Consider the following 23,969-nt stretch of genomic DNA (forward strand, 5'->3'; position numbering starts at 1 on the left):
GAAGGAACAGCACAAGCTATTCATATGCCCATAAGCTTCACACAGGTTTATTGTCAATTCCAACAAAGTATCACACATGGGGAAACAGCGGGTAGGGTAGATTGAAGATGCCTCCCTGAGGCACTGAGTTGATACCGTGAAATATAAGTAACATTCAAACAATAACTAGAAAGCAAAGCAAAATTGGAAATATATACTGAAGAGGGATAAAGGATAAGGATAGAAAGTGTAAAAAAAATTAAATCTTCAACACTAATTTTCTTCTCCATGTTCTTACAATTGCCAGGATATTCAGCAGTAAATGTTTAATTGCACATGAGGGCAATAGTTCTAGCTGTTCAGTTTACCTTGCTCTAATAGTGCTGCCAACTCCACTGCTCTTCTCACAATATCTAACCCATTATGTTTGTATATACAATCACAGTTTAATTCCGTGCAGATGGAGGTCATTCAGCTCACTGTACCTAGGCTGATGTTTGAATGAACTATTCAGTTTGTCCCACTTCCCTGTTCTTTCTCAATAGTTTTCTCTTGTCAAGTATTTAGTTAATTCACTTTTGGAAGTCATTACTTCCATTAATTTTTCAAGCTGTACATTCCAGACTAGAACTTGTTGTCTTGTGTGCTGGTTGCATCTGTCACTGGAAACAATTTCTTCTTAATTTTCTAGAAACGCCATTTTGATCACGTTCCCTATAATAAGTAGAATAACTTGAGGTTTTTCATTTTAGCCGTATTACTAGGATCTTTCATCCTGTTCTAGTACATTTCTTCTGCTGCTCTCCAAGCTCTTGAAATGTTGAAATGGTCTTTTTTAAATGGATTCTATTGGGTTTCTTTGTCATAAGGCTGCTTGTAAGGAGATGAATCTCAAGATTGCATAACATATACATACTTTGATAATGAACGTACTTTGAACTCATTACCAGGCACCTATTTGTGTCCACAATTTTCTTAAACTGGGAACTAAAGGTCTAGCATAAAGGCTGATTTATACTTCTGCATCAACGCATCGCCGTAAGGTCTGCGTCACCGCAAACCCTACGCAAAGCCGACATGGAACCCTACGCGAGAGCTTGCATTGCCGCGACGTGCACATCTCACAAAACGTAACCGTGCATCGCGGCAACGCAGACCGTAAGAACTGTGATTGGTCCGCTTGGTAGCATCGCATGACATCCTACACTGCAATAGCTTCCCAATGGGCAACTGAAGGGCAGGGAAGGAACTCTGGCTGCAATGCTTGCCATAAAGCTTTACAGACCTCCGAAATTATGGAGGACGCATCTCGCACGAGAAAGGAGATCGCGTCTTGTTACCCCAAGACTACCATGACCATGAAGCCTTGCGCGGGCAGGTGAGTGCACATGCGAGACTTGCGCGAATTGCCGAGCGACGCAGACACACCAACGTACAGGTATAAATGCTCCCAACGCGTGTAGGCCACATGCATAGGTTACGGCATCCAGTTAACGCAGAAGTATAAACTAGGCTTAAGACCCTTGCATTGAGAGCTTAGAACTATGAAAAGAATCCCAATGACTTGAGAAAAAATTCTTACCCTGCCACTTTCAAGTATTTCTTTGTTTTCCACGGACCATAAACATTAAAAGTAAATGGTAAGTTCAAGTCATTGAAAGTCACCTTCATTCTAGTGAAATATCTTTGATTTCTATAACTCCCATAAACTTCATAATGATGTCATATCTACTGCATTACTGGCTAGTGTATATATAAAATGGAACTCTAGTCCTAAGCGATACTCTCTGCTCTCTCACAGAGCCATAATCCACTTTCCCCAGCTTATTCCCCAGAAATGAATCAAGTCCTGCTCTCCTCATTGTTTGTTCAAAAACATATTGACCAAAAAATCACTTGTGCAACCACCAAGCAATCCACATTCCTTCGTTATTTTCCTGTCTATGTTCAAACATTTAAACTTTGAAGTTCTTGCATCCTTTTCCAGTTTAGCTGTAATTTGCTCACCTAACTCGCCCACGCTGTTATTGTCTCATTATATACATATCTGTAAGAACCATGCTAGGGCAGATACAGTCAGTGGTAGTGTCTGGAGAGCATCATGGAGCAGGGAGATCGTGGGCTACATGCACAGTTCCGTGAAAGTGGTGACATAGGTAGACAGTGGTGAAGAAGGTGTATGCTTGCCCATGGCTTTGGGTGGAGTAGCTGGGAAATCACGTTACAGTTAAGAAAATCATTAGTAAGGCCACTGTTGGAGTACTTTGAGCAGTTCTGGGCATCTCACCATAGGAAACATGCAGCCAAGCTGGTGAGGGTGCGGCAAAGGGTTACATGAAGGTTGTCAGGACTGCTGGGCTTGGTTAGGAGAAGAGATTAGATGCTTTGGGACTGTTTTCCTTTGAGAAAAAAGACTGAGGGAGTGATCTTATAGAGGTTTAAAAGTGATGAGCAGCATATATGGAGTAGATTGTCACAGACATTTTCCCAGGGAATGGGAGTCGAAAACTGGAAGACCTAGATTTACGATGAAAAGGGAACGATTTAAAACAATCTAAGGAGAATATTTTTCATACAGGGGTTGTAAAAAAATGAATTGAGTTGTACGAAGTGATAGTAGAGGCAGGTATAATTGCAAGATCTTAAAGCGTGTTTGGACCGGTACATGTATAGGAATAGTTCATTTATTTATTTATAGGAATAGACTTTTATTTATTTAGAGATTCAGGCCCAATGAGCTCATGCTCTCAGTTACACTCATGTGACCAACTAACTTACTAACCCGTCTTTGGAACATGGAAGGAGACCAGAGCAGCCGAGGCAAACCCAGGTGACCATGGGGAGAATGTACAAACTCCTTACGGGCAGTAGCGGAGTTGAGCTCAGTTCGCTGGCCCTTTATTAGCATTGCACCGATTGCTAAAGGCCAAATTCAGGCAAATGGGATTCATGTAGATATGCATTCTGATCATTAGGCCAAATGGCCTATTCAAAGCTGTGAAAATCTATGAATCTGTATGAATTTGAATTAATGACCATTAATCGCCTTACAAGAACATCAAATATCAAGTTCTAATAAGAAGGACACCTAGCTAATCATTTCCTAAACCATATGCATGGACTCTTAATTATTTAACTTATTTATTGCAGCTTTATTGTAGAGCAGAGGGTTCCCAAAGTTTTTTATATCATGGATTAATACCATTAAGTAAGGGGTCCGTGTTTTCCCAGGATGGGAACCCTGTTGTAGAGCATTATTGGAGAGCTTTATTGTAGGTCAGCAAGCAATAGTCCAGAATGTTTTTCAATCCTTGCTTTTCCATAACTCAGCCCTACTCTTCAAGGATAAACAACTCCTTTGGAAATCATTGCATCCCATTCTCTATTTAAAAATTGTAAACTAATGTACCTGTAAATTGGATCTCACCTGCTTTCAGTGTATTCCATTAAAGTATTTACTGCTAATGCTGATTAAGATAAACTGTAAATATTCTGGTGTTGAATGAAGAGACATTTAGAAACAACACCATAATGGTTTCTGTGAAGCATCAGAAAGCATTATGTGATATCTGATGTGAGCTGCAGAAAATTGTATGATTGTTCTGTCTTTGTCCACCTGCTTGGAAGGTAGAATATTGGACCGTAATGGCCCATGTGCATGACAATTCAAGAGCAACTTCATAAAGAGCTCTATACGGTTGAGGGAAAATATAGCAGCGGTGAAAAATGAGTGAACTTCAATATGTGTGGCCTCCCCAGCTCTGTGTGTTCCGTTGCTTAGATAGAATCCCATAAGAGCAGAATCAAACCAGTCGGCCCATCGAGTCCACGCTGCCATTTAATCATGGCTGCTCTTGTTTTCTCCCTGCTCAGCCCCACTGCCCGGCCCGCTTGCCGTAACCTTTGATGTTGTGTCCAATCAAGAACGTATTAAATTCTGCTTTAAATACACCCGATAACCTGGCCTTCACAGCTGCCTGTGGCAATAAATTCCATAAATTCACCACCACTAGCTAAAGAAATTTCTCTGCATCTCTTTTTCAAATGGACACCCCTCTATCCTGAAGCTGTGCCCCCCTGTGCTGGACTCCTACCCCACGGGAAACATCCTTTCTATATCTACTCTGTCTAGGCCTGCCAACATTCAAAAGGTTTCAATGAGATTCCCTCTCTTCCTTCTAAACTCCAGCAAGTACCTCGTATGATAACACTTTCACTGCCGGAATCATCCTTGTGAACCTCCTCTGAACCCTCTCCAATGCCAGCACATCTTTTTTAAGATGAGGAGCCCAGAACTGTTCACAATACTCAAGGTGAGGCCTCACCAGTGCATTATAAAGCCACAACATCACATCCCTGATGTTGTATTCTAGATCTCTTGAAATGAATGCTAACATTGCATTTTCCTTCCTCACCACCAACTCTACCAGCCAGTGAACCTTTAGAGTGTTCTGCACAAGGACTCCCAAATCCCTTTGCATCTCAGACTTTGGAATTTTATCCCCCATTTAAAAAATAGTCTGCACATTTATTTCTTCTACCAAAGTGCACAACCATGCATTTTCCAACACTGTATTTAATTTGCCACCTTCTTGTCCATTCTCCTAATCTCTCTGCGTCCTTCTGCAACCTACCCGTTTCCTCAACACTACCTGTCTGTCTGCCAATCTTTGTATCATCTGCAAACTTGGCAACAAAGCCATCTATTCCATCATCTAAATCATTAATATACAGCATAAAAACAAGTGGTTCCAAAGCCAACCCCTGTGGAATACCGCTAATTACAGGCAGCCAAGCAGAAAAGGATCCTTTTATTCCCACTCGCTGCCCCCTATCAATCAGCCAATGCTCTAACCATGCCTGTAACTTTTCTGTAATACCATGGGCTCTTAACTTGCTAAGTAGCCTCATTGGTGGCACCTTGTCAAAGCCCTCCTGAATTTCTGCTGTTACTGGTCTCATGCCGCAGTGTGGTGTGGTGTGATCAGCGAGGCAGAGATCATAGTTTAGTTCATCAAAGTGCATAAAAGAAAAATTGGTTGCAAACAATGATGGAGCAAGGTCATCATCATCATTAGTTGCCGAGCCCAGATTGAGCTTTGACTGCCATGGCCCACACTCTCCTGTTTAGGATCAATTCATTGGTATTCATTTCCAGTACTCTGGCTGCTGTCTCCATCATCATTTGTCTTTGCCTTCCTCTTACTTTCTTCCCTTCAGTCTTTCCCATAATTACCATGCATTCTAACTCCTCCTTCCTCATCACATGTCCAATGAGGTTTCGTTGCCTTTTCATGATCTCATACATTATTTCTCTTTTTGTGCTTGCTCTGTTCATGACATCCTTGTTAGATATACGTTTCGTCCATGATATTCTTTGCATCCTCCTCAAAAACCACATCTCTGCTGCTTCACACGAGGAAATCTGCAGATGCTGGAATTTCAAGCGACACACGAAAAATGCTGGTGACCCTGAAAAATGCCGAGACCCTCGGCCTGAAACGTGGACTGTACCTCTTCCTATAGGTGCTGCGTGGCCTGCTGCATTCACCAGCATTTTTTGTGTGTGTTGCTTCTCTGTTGCTTCAATTTATTTCCTCATGTTACTAGATATTGTCCAACATTCTGATCCAGAGAACATAAGTGGATAAACGTAACATTTCAATACTCTGAGGTGGGTTGTCATGCCAAGTTTCGTGTTGTTCATTATACTCTTCATTTTCGTAAAGGTGAAGGTAAAATGATCATAAAAATATTTTGATGATATTTTCAAATATGAATCTGTCAGGTATTGACAATGAAACAGTTACAACAGGAATTCTTTAATTCACATGTTATTGGAGATTTCAGCATGTTGTACTACTTGTTTTTCTGTGATTACCCTAACTTTTCTCTCAGCATTAGAGTCTCATCTTCAGTCCAAGCGAGTTCAATGATATCACCCGATCCTGTCCTGTCAGAAGTAGGTACTAACGTGACTGGAAATGCCTGGACCAATTTCATGCTGGGCGCAATTTCACCTGGAAATAAACTCTGTGACTATTAGGACTGAATCGCAGTGTTGAAAAGACTAACACAAAAGGATCTTGAAAGGTGGTGACTTGAGAGAAGCCTGTCTGCAACCAGGAGTTGGTTGAAGTAACTGGAGATGATGGCTGGAAGACGCTCTTCAATTATTTCTGAAAGTTAAAACTGTATTGAAGGTACTGTGTTGACATTGGCTGAGTGAACATCCTTATCCTTATACATTCTGTCCTGTCCAGAAGGGGTTTTTACAGGACTTAGCACAAGGAAATGTGCTACTCTGGACTTCAGAAGTGCCGAGGCAATGCAGATTTCTTTCCTGCCATATATGTTCCCCCTGGATTATTGCTATCATAGTGTAATGAGCAACATGTGATTGCTCTTGGTTGTAGTACCAGCCACTTCATTTTTTCATTCTCAGTATCTTTCCTTTAAAATAAATTCCCCCAACTTGTAGAATTATTACCAGCTAGAATTGCCTTTCATTCTCTTTATTTTGTTTTTGCTAAAATCTGAAGTATTTTTGGTTAGTTAATCACAAAAAGATGGCTGCTTTGCAGGACTAATTGGAGAAAATCTGTTAAACATTATTCTGGTCAATTTCAAGTAGATATTTCAATAAAAATAACAAACACGTTTTTGTGTTTAACCCAGCTCTCCCTGACCCTATCCTTTTACCTCACCCTTCCATTTCATCAAGATAGTTAAAAGGATACTGTGGAATTAGAACAGGCCGTGTGGGACAGAAATAACTCAGTGCAGGTTTAACCTAATTTATTTGCTTGATCAAAAACACTTATACAGAACTGAATGTAGAAAGTCCCTGATGTGAAATTTTGGGCTTTTGTTTTTTTGCGTGTTTATTCTGCAGCTGCTGAGACTACTATAATCATGTACTTCCAGTATCTGACACAATCTGGCAACATTAGTATTAGAGTAGACTAAATCATTCTTTAAATTAGTTATTATCAAGGCACAAAGAAAACAGGCACTCATGCATAGCACTTTGGGGCAGCACATATTTTGATATGCTTAAAAACTTTATTAATAGAAATGCAAATTTGCAATTAGGTATGATAATAAATGAGTTAACTTAAAACATCGATCAATGAATATAGAACAGTACAGCACAATACAGACCACTCAGCCCACGACGTTCTGCTGAACTTATAAACTATTCTAAGATCAATCTAACTCTGCTCTCCAACATAGCCCTCTATTCTCTTTCATCCATACATCTATCTAAGGATCTTTTAAATCCCTAATACATTTGCCTCTACCACCATCCTGGCAGCACATTCCACGCACCTAACACACGCTTGTGTAAAAACACCTGCCTCTGATATTTCCTCCTAACACTTTAAGGTTATTCCTTCTCATATCAACTATTTCCACCCTGAGAAAGTCTCTGGATATTCACTCGATCTACAACTCTTATCATCATCATCATCATCAACATCATCATCATCATCATCATCATCATCATCATCATCATCATCACATTTGTCTAAAGGCCCCTCTCATCCTCTTTCCTTCCAAAGAGAAAAGCCCAAGCTTGCTCAACATATCCTCATAAGATGTGCTCTCTAAACCAGGCATCATCCTGTTAAATCTCTTCTGCCCCCTCTCCAAAACTTCCGTATCCTTTCCATAATGAAGTATAAAGTTCAAAGTAAATATATCATCAAAGCACATATATATCACCTGAGATTCATTTCCATGTAGACATTCAGAGAAAATAGAAAGATACACAATAGAATGAATGAGCATTCTCACATGTAAGAGCTCAACAACTAACGAGCAAAATACAGCAAACTGCAAAGGCAAAACAAACACATAAATTATAATATTAATAATGATGAAAAATACACAAAGAAAAATAAGAACAGAAGTGGCAAATTTCAGAAAACATTATGTACATTGAAATGCATTTAGATTATCACTACCTAGGACAGAAGTGGGGAAAGGAATAACAGACATTAAAAATCTACAGAACAGTCAAATAAAACATCTGCGGATGTACTTTAATCAACAAAAACAGGATTCAACACTCCTTGCAAGCATATGCAGTACTCATAAGAAGTATACACCACTAAACTTAATTGAGAGCACAGCCCAGAAAAATGAATAAATTATCAGAATTAACTAAGGGAAGAGCATGACACTCCATGGAAGACATCTCCACGATCTGAGCAGACTAGATGTTGACAAGGAACGACTGGGTCAGAGTTGGAGACCTCTTCCCTGAAACAGAAGGGATCCTTATGAGACAATACAGGACCACCTGGTTAACCCCCCAAAAATATCAGAAGTACACAATGAAAGACCAACAAATTCAAGTTGTTAGTTGTAGAAAATGCCAAGGAAAACCAGAAACAATCCAACACATTACAGTATCCTGCAGCAGTTTAATTCATTCTGATTACTTACACAAGCACAATCAAGTGGCAAACATTGTTCAGTAAAATCTTGCTTTAAAATATAAACTCATAAAAGAAATCACACCCTACCATATATACAAGCCTGATCCAGCTTTAGAGTCAAAGTCCTACAAATTATAGTATGACCGATCAGTTATTACAGACAGGACAATCCATAATAACTGCCCAGATATAGTAATACAGGATGCTGTGTACATACATCTATTGATGCTTCTGGACACAGCTTCAGTGATGTTCCTGGAATCATCGGGTGTTTCAACATCATACAACCTCCTCCAGGTGACCCAGCCGGGGCTGATCAGACGCCAGCTTGTGTCCAGATGGCTAGCTACTTATGACTCCATGGCTCCCCTCTTTTGAGCCACAGCCATCTTGAGGCCCTCTCTGCCACATCGGTGGTATTGCGGATGGCTCTCCTCTTCCTCTCTCCCTCGATGCCCAAAATGCTGAAGGCTTTAACTGAAGAACAGGTAAACAAGTAAGAACAATTTATTTAATCGATTCAGCCAATCCAAACACACATAACTTACAGAAATTAACAAGTTAAAAATACCAGAAATAAGCTGAATTAAAAGAGGAAACTGAAAGACTTTGGGATATGAACAGGATATACATTGCTCTGATAGTAATTCCTCTAACTGGGATCTTCCCAAAGTCACTACACAACAGCATTAAACAATTAGGATTACACAGCAATATCCATGTAAATCTTCAGAAATCCACAATACTAAGTACCACTAGAATAGTCCAAAAGTTCCTAGCAATTGACAAATGAGCGTGCTTGGCTATGCCCGTACCTTAGGTTTCACCAGCCTGAGCTGAGAGAAAACAATAAAATGATCATAATAACTCATAAGGGTTTTTCATCGGGTGTTTCCCCAGGTGGTGGATTGGGGAAAGCTCTGCAGATGTGCAGGGCAGGTGGGAAAAAACATCCCACCTGTGGACCAAAACAGAAACGAACCTAGCCACATCTGTACCCAGACTAGGCGCTGCTCTGGTCAGCGTCTGTTCTCCACGTTAGAAGCGGCTGAAACCAAAGCCCAGCTGTAGGTATGAAAAACTATTCCCTTTAGTGAGACACACAAAATGCTGGAGGAACTCAGCAGCATCTATGGAAAAGAGTAAGCAGTCAACAGTTTGGGCAGAGACCCTTCTTCAGGGCTGGAAAGGAAGAGGAGATGTCAGAGTATGAAGGTAGGGGACGGGGAGGAAGGAGTACAATGTGGCAGGTGATAGGTGAAACCAGGAGAGAGGGATGTGGTGAAGAGCTGGAAAGTTGATTGATGTAAGAGATAAAGGGCTGGAGGAGAAGAAATCTGATAGGAGAAGGTAGAAGACCATGGAAGAAAGGGAAGGAGGAGGAGCGTTAGAAGGACGTGATGGGCAGGTAAGGAAATAAGGTGAGAGAGGAAAAATGGGATTGAGGAATGGTGAAGGGGGGGGCATTACTGGATGTTCGAGAAATCGACGTTCATGCCATCAGGTTGAAGGCTGCTCAGAGGGAATATAAGGTGTTGCTCCTCCCACCTGAGTGTGGCTTCATCACGACAGTAGAGGAGGCCATGGACTGCCATATCAGAATGGGAATGGGAAGTAGAATTGAAATGGATGGCTACAGGGAGATCCTGCTTTTTTCAAATGGGTGGAGCATAGGTGCTCAACGAAGTGGTCTCCCAATCTACGTTATGTCTCATCGATATACAGGAGGCCACATTGGGAGCATCGGACACAGTAAATGAACCCAACAGACTTCTAGGTAAAGTGCTGCCTCGCCTGAATGGGACCCTGAATGGTAGTGAGGAGGAGTTGTAGGGGCAGGTGTGGCACTTGTTCCGCTTGCAAGGATAAGTACTAGGAGGGAGATCAGTGCAATGAACATCGATTTTTCAAACTTCCGGTGATGCTGCCCCACCCCCCCCTTCACCAATCCTCACTCTTGTTTTCCTTTCTCATCTTATCTCCTTACTTGGCCTTCACCTCCTTCTAGTGCTCCTCCCCTATCCTTTCTTCCATGGTCTTCTGTCTTCTCCTATCAGATTCCCCCTTTTCCAGCCCTTTCGCTCTTTTACTAATCAACTCTTTACTTCACTCCGCTGCCCCTCTCCTGGTTTTACCTATCACCTGCCAACTTGTACTTCTTCCTCTTCTCCCCCAGCACCCTCTTAGTCTTTAAAATCTGAATTTTCAAAATTATTAAAACTCTCAACAATATTATTTCAGACCCTGGATAGACAGGGTCTGATTAGGAACAGTAAACATGGATTTGTGCATGGAAGGTCATGTTTGACAAATCTTATTGAATTTTTTGATGAGGTTACTAGGAAAGTTGACGAGGGTAAAGCGGTGGATGTTGTCTATGTGGACTTCAGTAAGGCCTTTGACAAGGTTCCACACGGAAGGTTAGTTAGGAAGGTTCAATCGTTAGGTATTAATATCGAAGTAGTAAAATGGATTCAGCAGTGGCTGGATGGGAGATGCCAGAGAGCAGTAGTGGTTAACTGTGTGTCAGATTGGAGGACGGTGTCTAGTGTTACATGTTGTTTATCATATATATTAATGATCTGAATGATGGGGTGGTAAATTGGATTAGTAAGTATGCAGGTGATACTAAGATAGGTGGAGTAGTGGATAATGAAGTAGGTTTGCAAAGCTTGCAGAGAGATTTAGACCACTTAGAAGAGTGGCCTGAAAGATGGCAGATGGAGTTTAATGCTGATAAATGTGAGGTGCTACATTTTGGTAGGACTAATCAAAATAGGACATACATGGTAACTGGTAGGGCATTGAAGAATGCAGTAGAACAGAGGGATCTAGGAATAATGGTGCATAGTTCCCTGAAGGTGGAATCTCATGTGGATAGGGGGGTGAAGAAAGCTTTTATAAATCAGAGCATTGAGTATAGGAGTTGGGATGTAATGTTGAAATTATATAAGGCATTGGTGAGGCCAAATTTGGAGTATTGTGTACAGTTCTGGTCACCGAATTATAGGCAAGGTGTCAATAAAATTGAGAGAGTGCAGAGGAGATTTACTAAAATGTTGCCTGGGTTTCATCTCCTAAGTTACAGAGAAAGGTTGAACTAGTTAGGTCTTTATTCTTTAGAACATAAGGTTGAGGGGGGACTTGAGAGAGGTATTTAAAATTATGAGGAGGATAGATATAGTTGACGTGGATAGGCTTTTTCCATTGAAAGTGGGGGGAGATTCAAACTAGAGGACATGAGTTGAGAGTTAAAGGGGAAAAGTTTGGGGGTAACATGAGGGGGAACTTCGTTACTCAGAGTGGTAGGTGAGTGGAATGAGCTTCCAGCAGAAGTGGTTGAGGCAGGTTCGATGTTGTCATTTAAAGTTAAATTGGATAGATATATGGACAGGAAAGGAATGGAGGGTTATGGGCTGAGTGCAGGTCGGTGGGACTAGGTGAGAGTAAGAGTTCGGCATGGACTAGAAGGGCTGAGATGGCCTGTTTCCGTGCTGTAATTGTTATATGGTTATATTACCACAATATTTAGGAAAATTTGAAACATTTGAAGAACTACACACAATACCATACTGTGCTGTATTAACAACAGTGCAGTGCAATGGCTCAAAAACAGAGGCACTTAAGAGCAGAAATAGCTCATCTAATGGAGTATAAAGTGGATAACCCAAGAAAGAAATTTAAGAGGAAAGCTAAGGAAATATAAGGTTCATACAAAATATGATCAACCTAACAAAAGCATTGCAGAATTTATGGATACACTAAAACAAAAGCTTGGTGCATACAAAGCCAGACGAAACAAATACACGATATGTGCCAGATGAAGAAAACAGAATTATCAGTTCAAGAACAAGAAAAAAAGTTTATACAGGACATTGAAACTAAATTTGACACACCAAAATATCGCCAACCCTAGCACAGAATTACCAACAAACAGAGATAATGAACTTTTGGTCTAATATCAGGTCAAACAGGGTAATGCACAATCAAGAAGCAAGCTGGATTAGGGAGGAAAATGAACACACTCACACAATTGAAGACGTACAAACACCTGAAGTTACAATGGATATGCTTAAAGAGGTTATAAAAAGTACCTTCAACTGGAAAAGTATTGGCAGTGATAATATTGATAATTATTGGCATAAAACATTTATTTGCCTTCAACCATACCTATTATTACATACCAACAATTTTTTTAGAAATCCTGAAAAATTGCCCAAAAGATTGATAGAAGGTAAAACATATCACTTAAAGGAGAAATCATAAATGACCTATGAAAATATTGTCCTATTGCCTCTCGCAAGTATTCACAACTCACTTAGGTAACCACAATATTCTTACAGAAGAGCAGAAAGGATTCTGTAAGGATATGAAAGGATGTAAAGGACAACTGATAATAGATTCTGTCCCATATTCATGGTTAATAGAAGTTCTTGATATATGTAAACTGCACCCAAAAAAGGTGTCCCCTGCTTTTCGAATGTTCGCTTTACGAAACCTCACTGTTACGAAAGACCTATATTAGTTACCTGTTTTCGATAACAGAAGGTGTTTTCACTGTTATGAAAAAAGGCAGCACACGAAAAGAAATCAGTGCGCACCCCGAGCAGCCACTCTCCCCCGGATACGGTACGGCATTCTTGCCGGCATTGCTTAAACATGTGCCTGTGAGCAGCTGTTTGCAAGATGAGTTCTAAGGTATCGGAAAAGCCTAAAAGAGCTCGCAAGGGTGTTACACTTAGTGTAAAACTAGACATAATTAAGCGTTTTGATCATGGTGAATGAAGTAAGGACAAAAACAACAGGAATTCTGCAGATGCTGGAAATTCAAGCAACACACATCGAAGTTGCTGGTGAACGCAGCAGGCCAGGCAGCATCTGTAGGAAGAGGTACAGTCGACGTTTCAGGCCGAGACCCTTTGTCAGGACTAACTGAAGGAAGAGTTAGTAAGAGATTTGAAAGTGGGAGGGGGAGGAGGAGATCCAAAATGATAGGAGAAGACAGGAGGGGGAGGGATGGAGCTGGACAGGTGATTGGCAAAGGGATATGAGAGGATCATGGGACAGGAGGTCCGGGGAGAAAGACAAGGGGGGGGGAACCAGAGGATGGGCAAGGGGTATAGTCAGAGGGACAGAGGGAGAAAAAGGAGAGTGAGAGAAAGAATGTGTGTATATAAATAAATAACGGATGGGGTACGAGGGGGAGGTGGGGCATTAGCGGAAGTTAGAGAAGTCGATGTTCATGCCATCAGGTTGGAGACTACCCAGACGGAATATAAGGTGTTGTTCCTCCAACCTGAGTGTGGCTTCATCTTTACAGTAGAGGAGGCCGTGGATAGACATGTCAGAATGGGAATGGGATATGGCTTTGTGGAACAATCTATGTTCCGTGCCTATTCTGGTATCTGTCCCCCACTTTTCCTTCGCTACATCGACGACTACATTGGCGCTGCTTCCTGCACGCATGCTGAGCTCGTTGACTTTATTAACTTTGCCTCCAACTTTCACCCTGCCCTCAAGTTTACCTGGTCCATTTCCGACACCTCCCTCCCCTTTCTAGATCTCTCTGTCTCTGTCTCTGGAGACAGCTTATCCACTGATATCTACTATAAGCCTACTGACTCTCACAGCTATCTGGACTATTCCTCTTCTCACCCCGTCTCTTGCAAAAATGCCATCCCCTTCTCGCAATTCTTCCGTCTCCGCCGTATCTGCTCTCAGGATGAGGCTTTTCATTCCAGGACGACGGAGATGTCTTCCTTTTTTAAAGAAAGGGGCTTCCCTTCCTCCACTATCAACTCTGCTCTCAAACGCATCTCCCCCATTTCACGTACATCTGCTCTCACTCCATCCTCCCGCCACCTCACTAAGAATAGGGTTCCCCTGGTCCTCACCTACCACTCCACCAGCCTCCGGGTCCAACATATTATTCTCTGTAACATCCGCCACCCCCAACGGGATCCCACCACTAAGCACATCTTTCCCTCCTCCCCTCTCTGCTTTTCGCAGGGATCGCTCCCTACGCGACTCCCTTGTCCATTCGTCCCCCCCATCCCTCCCCACTGATCTCACTCCTGGCACTTATCCTTGTAAATGGAACAAGTGCTACACATGCCCTTACACTTCCTCCCTTACCACCATTCAGGGCCCCAAACAGTCCTTCCAGGTGAGGCGACACTTCACCTGTGAGTCGGCTGGGGTGATATACTGCGTCTGTTGCTCCCGATGTGGCCTTCTATATATTGGCGAGACCCGATGCAGACTGGGAGACCGCTTTGCTGAACACCTACGCTCTGTCCGCCAGAGAAAGCAGGGTCTCCCAGTGGCCACACATTTTAATTCCACATCCCATTCCCATTCTGACTTGTCTATCCACGGCCTCCTCTACTGTAAAGATGAAGCCACACTCAGGTTGGAGGAACAACACCTTATATTCCTTCTGGGTAGCCTCCAATCTGATGGCATGAACATCGACTTCTCTAACTTCTGCTAATGCCCCAACTCCCCCTCGTACCCCATCCGTTATTTATTTTTATACACACATTCTTTTTCTCTCTCTCCTTTTTCTCCCTCTGTCCCTCTGACTATACCCCTTGCCCATCCTCTGGTCCCCCCCCCCCCCGTCTTTCTCCTCAGACCTCCTGTCCCATGATCCTCTCATATCCCCTTTGCCAATCACCTGTCCAGCTCTTGGCTCCATCCCTCCCCCTCCTGTCTTCTCCTATCATTTTGGATCTCCTCCTTCCCCTCTCACTTTCAAATCTCTTACTAACTCTTCCTTCAGGACGTCCTGACGAAGGGTCTCGGCCTGAAACGTCGACTGTACCTCTTCCTAGAGATGCTGCCTGGCCTGCTGCGTTCACCAGCAACTTTGATGTGTGAAGTAAGGACAAAGTGAGTTTGGCTTGTGGAAGTTGATGAAGATGATGTTGAAGAGGCTTTGGCATCCCATAACCAAGAACTGATAGATGAAGAGCTGATGCAATTGGAAGAGGAAAGGATAACAATCGAAACCGAATGAGTAGTGATAAAGTACAACTTTAATTTTGAAAGGGTACGTTGGTTTAGGACATACTTGCAAGATGGTTTGAGTCCTTACAAAGAACTGTATGATAGAAAAATGCGCGAGGCTCAGCAGTCAAGCATACTGTCGTTTTTCAAGACTTCCACATCAGCCACAGCAGACGACGAACCTCAACCTTCGACATCGAGGCAGGCAGACATAGAAGAAGATGACTTGCTTGCCCTGATGGAAACAGACGTCATCCCAGTGTCCCACCAGCCCAACACCCAGGCCGCAGACAGATACCGATTCGCCGAGAATGCAGCAGTAGCCGGGAGGCACAGAGCACATCTTTAAGAAAAAAGCTGAAAAAAAACAAGCTAATTAATTAGGTGCCGCCCAGCACGTAATTGTTGGCCCAGAGCAGAGGTGATGCAATTGGCAATTTTTTCTTAAAGATGTGCTGTGTGCCTCCCGGCTACCGCTGTACCCCTGCGTGCCTTGCGGATCAGTATTGTTTCGCTGCTTGGAGGGTGGGGCCACTGCACCACCCCAACCTCCGACTCAGCCTAGCACACTATCATCAGTGTGCGCCGCGCTGTCCCAATTCCGGTAAGTGAAACTACACTGTACATACATTATTTCTACTTTATATCGGCTGTGTATTTTTACGTGTTATTTGGTATGCTGTGGCAGCTTCATAGCTTAAAGGTTACTGGAGAGCACTTGCACCGTGTTTTTGCCGACAGCGCTTGCACTGTGGTTTTGCTGACGGCGCTTGCGTGAGATTTTCTCTACGGAGAACAGTTCAGACAATGATTGTGGAAAAATATTTCTCCTTTATATAGGCTGTGTATTTATCATATCATTCCTGCTTTTATTATATGTTACTGTTATTTTAGGTTTTATGTGTTATTTGGCATGATTTGGTAGGTTATTTTTGGGTCTGCGAACGCTCACAAAATTTTCCCATATAAGTAAATGGTAATTACTTCTTCGCTTTACGATATTCCGGCTTACGAACCATTTCATAGGAATGCTCTACCTTCGGATGGTGGGGGAAACCTGTACTTGTGAAATTCCTACAATATCTGATGAAGCATTGACTGACTGCCCTGTCTATTAACAACTAAAAAAGAACAACCACTGTTATCAAAATAAACCGAGGCATTTTCCAGGGTGACTCTCTAAGCCTACTATAATTTTACCTGGCTGTAAACCTGTTCTCTAATTTACTGGATCATATGAAAATAGCATGGCAAATTAGAAACCAAACTGATTATACCTTGACAATTTGAAATTATAAGCTCCTTTATCAGTAAAGCTAAAGCAACTAATTCAAATAGTGGAACTGTTTTCTAAAGATATAAACACAAACTCTGGACTAGACAAATGCAAAACATTAAACATAAAGAAAGTGCATACAGCTAGTAGAATATAAAGCAGAGCAGCAGGATAACCCAAAAAGTTATCAAAAAAATATAATAAAAGGCTAACAAATTCAAGACTCTAATTGCAGAAAATGCCAAGAGAAACCAGAAACAATCAAATACATTACAGGATCCTACAGTGGCTTAACTCAATTTGATTACTACACACAGCTACAATCAAGTGACAAACATTATTCACCAAAATCTTGCTTTAAAATACAAACTCATGAAATACAACATACCTTACTATAAATAAGGTTCTGTTTCAGGGTTAGAGTCCTTCAAATTATATACAATTGATCTATTATTACAGATAGGAGAATCCATAATAACCATCTGGATATAATATTACAGGATAAACAAGCAAGGACAACTTAATAAATATAGCCATTCCAACATACAGAATACATAACGTACAGAAATCAGTAAGTTGAAAAAACATCGGAAATATGCTAAATTAGAAGAGAAAATTGATAGAACATGGAACATGAACAGGGTATACATTTTCGAAATAGTAATATTTACAACTGGTATCATCCCAAACGCACTATACAATAGCATTAAGCAATTAGGCTTACATGGCAATATTAATTTAAATCTTCATAAAGCCACAATACTAAACGACATTAAAATAGTTCGAAAGTTCCTAGCGATTGAGAAATGAGTGTGCTTGGCTATGCCCGTACCTCAGGTTTTACCAGCTTGAGCTGAGAAAAAAAAGTAATAATAATAAATAAATAAGTAGTAAATATTGAGAACATGCGTTGTAGGGTCCTTAAAAGTGAGTCCACATGTTGTGGAATCAGATCAGTGGTGGGGCGAGTGAAGTTATCGCCTCTGGTTCAAGAGCTTGATGGTTGAGGGGTAGTAGCTGTTCCTGATCTTGGAAGTGTGAGACTTGAGGCTCCTGTCTTATGGCAGCAGCAAGAAGTGAGTATGGCCTGGATGGTGGGGTGGGGGCTGGGTCGAGTGCCTTGATGATGGATGCTGCTGCCTGCAACAGCACTCCTTATAAATGTGTTCAATGGTGGGGAGGGCTTTTCCCGTGATGGACTGGACTGTATCCACTATTCTGTAGTTTTTATCATTCATGGGTATTGGTTTTCCCATACCAGTGCAACATTATGAAGAGACCAGAATTGAACACAAGGATCCACGTGTGGTATAACCAGAATTTTGTAGAGCAGCATGGGTTCTTGAACTCAATCCCATGACTAATGAAGGCCACAATACCATGCGCCTTCTTAATCATGCTAGCAACTTGCACTGCAACTTTCAGAGATCTATGGACATGGACCTCAGGGTCACTCTGTTATGAATCCTCCCATTAAACTTGTATTCTGCCTTGCAAAGTGAATCATTTCACACTTTTCTGGAGTGAAATCCATCTGCCACTTCTTACCCCAGCTCTGCATCCAAGTAAAGTCCTAGTGTAACCTACAAAACCCCTCCTGCGCTCTCCACAACACCACCAACCTTCAAGTCATCTGCAAATTTACTAAACCCACTCTTCCACTTGTTATTCCAAGTCATTTATAAGAATCATAAAGAGCTGGGATGCCAGAACAGATCTCTATGGAGTACCACTAGTTACCAACCTTTGGAAGAAAATATTTAATCTGTTACCTTCTTCCGTCTTCTATGGGCAATACAATTCTAAATCCACACTACCAGGTTTTCCTGGATCCCATGCTCCCTGACTTTCTGAATGAAAATGTCATGGGGAATCTTTTCATATGCCTTACTAAAATCCATGAACACCACATCCACTGCTCTACCTTCATTGATATGATTTGTCACTTGCTCAAAGAATTCAATCAGGCTTGTGAGGCATGACCCACCCCTCATGAAGCCTTATTAACTATCCCTAATAAGACTATGCTTCTCCAAATGCACATAAATCCTGTCTCTTAGAATCCTTTCCAAAATCTTCTTGGACTAATAATCTAGGAGGCAAGGCTTTTTGGTTGTACCAAACTTTTAGCCATTGGTCAAGCAGGTGCTCCAAGATCATCTTGCCAAGATAACTTGGAAGAGATAATCCTGATAATGAACAGTAAATCTGTCGTGAATATCCACAGAGAAAATTTTCTTCCTCATCAGTAAATGACTGCAATGAATTCAGAAATAAGTTTGAGAGGCCAAATCATCATTCATTTTGTAGGTATCCAATGTTATAGAACTCTAAAATCAAAGAAAGAATGTGAAGGTATTGACATAGAGGCAAAGTACAGCTCCAACAACACGTACACATAAAACGCTGGAGGAACTCAGCAGGACATGAAGCATCTATGAAAAAGAGTAATATTTCAGCCTTGTGGCCACACAAGTGCACATGACTGATGCTAATTAGAAACTGTTCGGCAACAGTCTCCTTTCCTAATTAAATGGCATAGTGTCCCAAGTAAACAAAGGGTATCTGGATATTTTCTTTATTAGCTTTTGTTCTTTAATAGTTGTCCCAGATAAGCAGCTGCCCCGATTACCAATGTCCCAATTAACTGGAATCCACTGTATACGGTGACATATACGTACTTTGACAATAAATTTACTTTGAACTTTGAACCTTTGCACAACCACATGGAATTACTACTGTGCAGGGTCTTTGAGTGTATTAAGCAATTAGATTTTTCTTTTACGCGATTGCTAAAAAAGTGCAGCTCTCCACTCAGCTAAGAATGCTTTTAGAAGAAACCCAGAAGTGTTACCTATGTTATCAGTAGTAATGTTTGATATAATTTAAACTTTGTTGATGAGCTACAGAGACTATACCATTCCTGGTTTTCTGGCAATTTCTTTCTGGATAAAACAAAAATTGCTGGTGACACTCAGCAGATCAAGCAGTATCTGTGGAGGGAGAAACAGTTAACATTCTGGGTCAGAAATCCAAGGTCATCAGTTTGGAATATTAGTTCTGTTTCCTCTCCACAGATACTGCCAGAACTGTTGAGTTGTCCTCAGTATTTTCTGTCTTATTTCAGGTTTCAAGCAGTTGAATTATTTTGCTTTTGGAGTCATTTTTAGGTTAAGGTAGAATACTTCATGGCCAATAATCATATCTCTTTCAAGTAGTTGCTTTTCATAAGTTAGATTACATAATTACTGGGTTAAGGTTGAAATGAATCTAGTTCCCTGCCAAAAAATGCATATATTTACATGTAGAAGTCAGTGAGAGTGATAGGACTGGCAGCTATTTCTTTTCCCTGATACAGAATTACAAAAGTTGTGAGACAAGACTTCTGTACTCTGGCTAGGAGCAGCTACCTTGGCTCAGAGCACAGCATAGATGATTAAAAGTTTGATCTTATTATAGTTTAAAGCAGCACCTTAACGGAGAAAAGAGAGGTGGGATGATTATGGAGAATTTTTGGGGGCTTAAGTCCTTGGTAGCTGAAGAGCACAGTTGCCAATGGTGGAGCTGTACAAATGGTGAAGATTAAGAGGTCAGATGTGGAGAAGTGGAATATTTTGGAGAGTTTAGGGCTTGTATGAATAATAGATCTTGGAAAGCCTGATGCATGGAGGGATGGCTTCAATTGTTTATGTGTAGATAATTGAACATTAATTTCATGGGTGAATAGATTTTGCTGCAAATTAGGTCATGGATGGAAGAATTTTGGATGACCTCAAGATAGAAGATAGAACATTTACAGAGGTGGAATTAAGATACCTTCGTAATGATATGGAAACATGGCCCATGGTTCATTAACATAGTCAGATATAATAGCAAGCAGTTGGTTTCATCTCAGAGAATGCCAAGAAAGTGATTAAGTCAATGCTAAAGAATATCTATCATGAAGATAATTGCTGAAGGGAATTTCTTCTAAATCATTACTAGAAGTCAGAGAAATCAGGACAGAAGAGATATTGAGAGAAGTAGTAAGAAGAAGTGGTTGGTACATTCATTGTAGATTTGGAAGTAGATGCATTTTAGATAATGTTGCCAAAGGATAGTGATATGAAATATACCCTCGGATGGCAGCACTTGTCACAGTGCAGGAGAGGTAGCAGAAACCATAAGACATTAAGACATAGGAGCAGAATTAGTCCATTCAGCCCATCAAGTCTGCTCCACCATTCCATCATGGCTGAACCTGGATCCCACTCAATCCCATACACCTGTGTTTTTGCCATATCCTTTGATGCCCTGACCGATTAGGAAATGATCAACCTCTGTCTTAAATATATGGATGGACTTGGCCTCCACTGCAGTCTGTGGCAGAGCATTCCACAGATTCACTACTCTCTGCCTAAAAAAAAATCCTCCTTACCTCTGCTGTAAAGGGTTGCTTGTCAATTTTGAGACTGTGCCTCTAGTTCTGGATACCCCCAACATAGCAAACATTCTCTCTGCATCCACCCTATCTGGTCCTTTTAAATTTCGGTAGGTTTCAGTGAGATTCTTCTAAATTCCAATGAGTACAGGCCCAAAGCTGCCAAGTGCTCCTCATACATTAACCCCTTCATTCCCAGAATCAGCTTCGTGAACCTCCTCTAGACTCTCTCTAATGGCAACACATCCTTTCTGAGATATGGGGCCCAAAACTGTTGACAATAGTGCAAGTATGGCCTGACTGGTTTATGAAGGCTCAGCATTATTTCCTTGCTTTTATATTCTATTCCACTTGAAATAAATCCCAACATTGCATTTGCCTTCCCAGCAGAGACTCAACCTGTAAATTAACCCTCTGGGAGTTTTGCACAAGGACTCCATAGTCCCTCTGTACTTCTGATCTTTGAACCTTCACCCCATTTAGATAACAGTCTGCACTATTGTTATTTCTACCAAAACGCATTATCATACATTTCCTAACACTGTATTCCATCTGCCACTTCTTGCCTATTCTTTCAATTTGTCTAAATCCTGCTGCAATTGCATTGCTTCCTCACCTATCCACCTATCTTATCATTTGCAAACTTTGCCACAAAACCATCAATTTCATTATGGAAACCATTGACAAACAATGCGAACAGCAGCAGTCCTAATACTGACCCCTGAGGAACACCACTAGTCACCAGCAGCCAACCAGAAAAGGCCCGTTTTATTCTCACCTAGCTGCCTCCTGCCTGTCATCTATTCCACTATCCATGCCAGTATCTTTCCTGTAATGCCGTAGGATTTTATCTTGCCTACAGATGATTCATAACTGGATGGATTAACATAGAAGTTCTTAATGTTCTACATCCTCTGATCTCAGTTGAAATGCAGTGAACTCTGATAAAAATGCAATTCCACTTTTCTGGATTGTATCATTATCACTCCCTATTTGTGATAAATTGCTTATTACACAGGAATCCAACGGGAACGTAATTTATCCAGGAAGGTGGGATGATTCCATTCTATTAATAAAGTCTGCACTCAGATATTGGGAAATAGTTGGTAGTGTTATGATTGATTGTGCCACCCAAATCTTATTTGAGTTTTTAAGCAGACTCAGTGCATTAAGAAATAAAAGTCTTTAAGTAATAATATGCCAACTAATCTTCTCAATAATGCTGGTCAGACTTGCAACTTTAAAACCGCAGTAGAGATTGACCTTTCGGCATGTGCTAGAGGGGTTGAATGGGGTGGTAAAATGCACAAATCACAAAAAATAGTGATGCAGTCTAGTAGAACCATAAAAAAAACGTCCTGGATTCACTTCTGTAGGGATATTTTTGAAAAGCCCAGATGTTAAACATTTGGGAAGTCTTGGCTTAAATCATGTCTTAGAACTGTACTAATAATAGATCTGGTCTTCATCTATGAAACCAACACAAAAATGCCAGAGATCTTGTAAAACATAACTTTACAACTTCAGTGGATATCATTATAAAAATACTAAGATCAAATGCAGATGAAACTGCCTGGGATGTTTTCTTTTCTACAGCAAATCTCAGCAATTATTTGACAGAGTCCTTTAAGATCTCTTTGCTCACTCCTCGTGGTAGATATTAGATGTGGATCTATATACAGGGGACTGATGCAGCAATCTCCTTTACTTCGAATATGAGAACTTAAATTGAAGCAAAAACATAAATGTAAATAATGGGGTTAGATAAATATTGAAAAGAAAGGAATAGAAAGATGACTTCAAGGGGTTAGACAAAAAAGGTGGGAAGGCCTCTGCAATACTAATGCAAGTTCTCTGCACAAGTTCTAAACCATCAATTCTGATGTTTAAAACCCTAAATTACGTGTCTTTCCTTGGACAATAACTGATAAAATTAAAATAATTTTAAAGTGAAAATGAGTGGGCTGAAATAGAGGTAAGAAAATCGTAAAATGATATAATTTGATGAAAGACAGAACTGTTTAAAAGAACATTTCCGACATAATTGTAAAAATGCCAAAAAAAGTTTTATATTTTTAAAGCTGGCCAACTATAAGATAAATCAGATTGTATAAAAGTATGCATACCAAGCCAAAGTCAAAACCTACATGTCCAAATGACAAACAAAAGGTGACCTTAGCTCTGTCTTACATTGAAAATCTCTTAACCATTAGCACCTGTGCTGTCTTGTAAGAGTCTCTTTTCGTACACTAATATGGCCTGGCTTTTCAGTTTCATTACTTTGTTTTACTTGCTAACTTGTACAGGATGAGGATACTGTGAAAAGAAGATAAACAGTAAGTCAGCTTTCTGACAAAAAAGATTCTAGGAAGGGTTTTGTGAAAATGTCAGAGAGGAAAGCTGGGCTGTCAAGCTGTTGTGTGACTGTGAACTGTGTAGTGCAAGATCTTTAATCCTTGCATTGAAGAAAGTCAAAACAATACTTGTAAGTACAACCTAAGAGAAAGAAGCAGTTCAAGCTTTCCTGTTGGCAATGTGTCTGCAAATCCTACCTAGGCCATGATATTAAAGGTAAAAGCAATAGAATGTTGTTGTGGAGAGTGTGTGACATATGTGGCACAATCCTTTATCTTTTCACCTTTGGGATCTAGGCACAGTAGCATCGTGGTTAGCACAATGCTTCACAGTACAGGTGACGTGGGTTCAATTTCCACTGCTGCCTGTGAGGGGTTCATTCTCTCTGTGGGCTTCCTCTGACTGCTGCAGTTTCCACCCACAGCCTAAAGATGTACTGGCTGGTAGGTTAATTGGTCATTGTAAATTGTCCCGTGATTGG

Source organism: Mobula birostris, chromosome 3, assembly GCF_030028105.1.
Source record: "Mobula birostris isolate sMobBir1 chromosome 3, sMobBir1.hap1, whole genome shotgun sequence".
NCBI classification, from domain to species: domain Eukaryota; kingdom Metazoa; phylum Chordata; class Chondrichthyes; order Myliobatiformes; family Myliobatidae; genus Mobula; species Mobula birostris.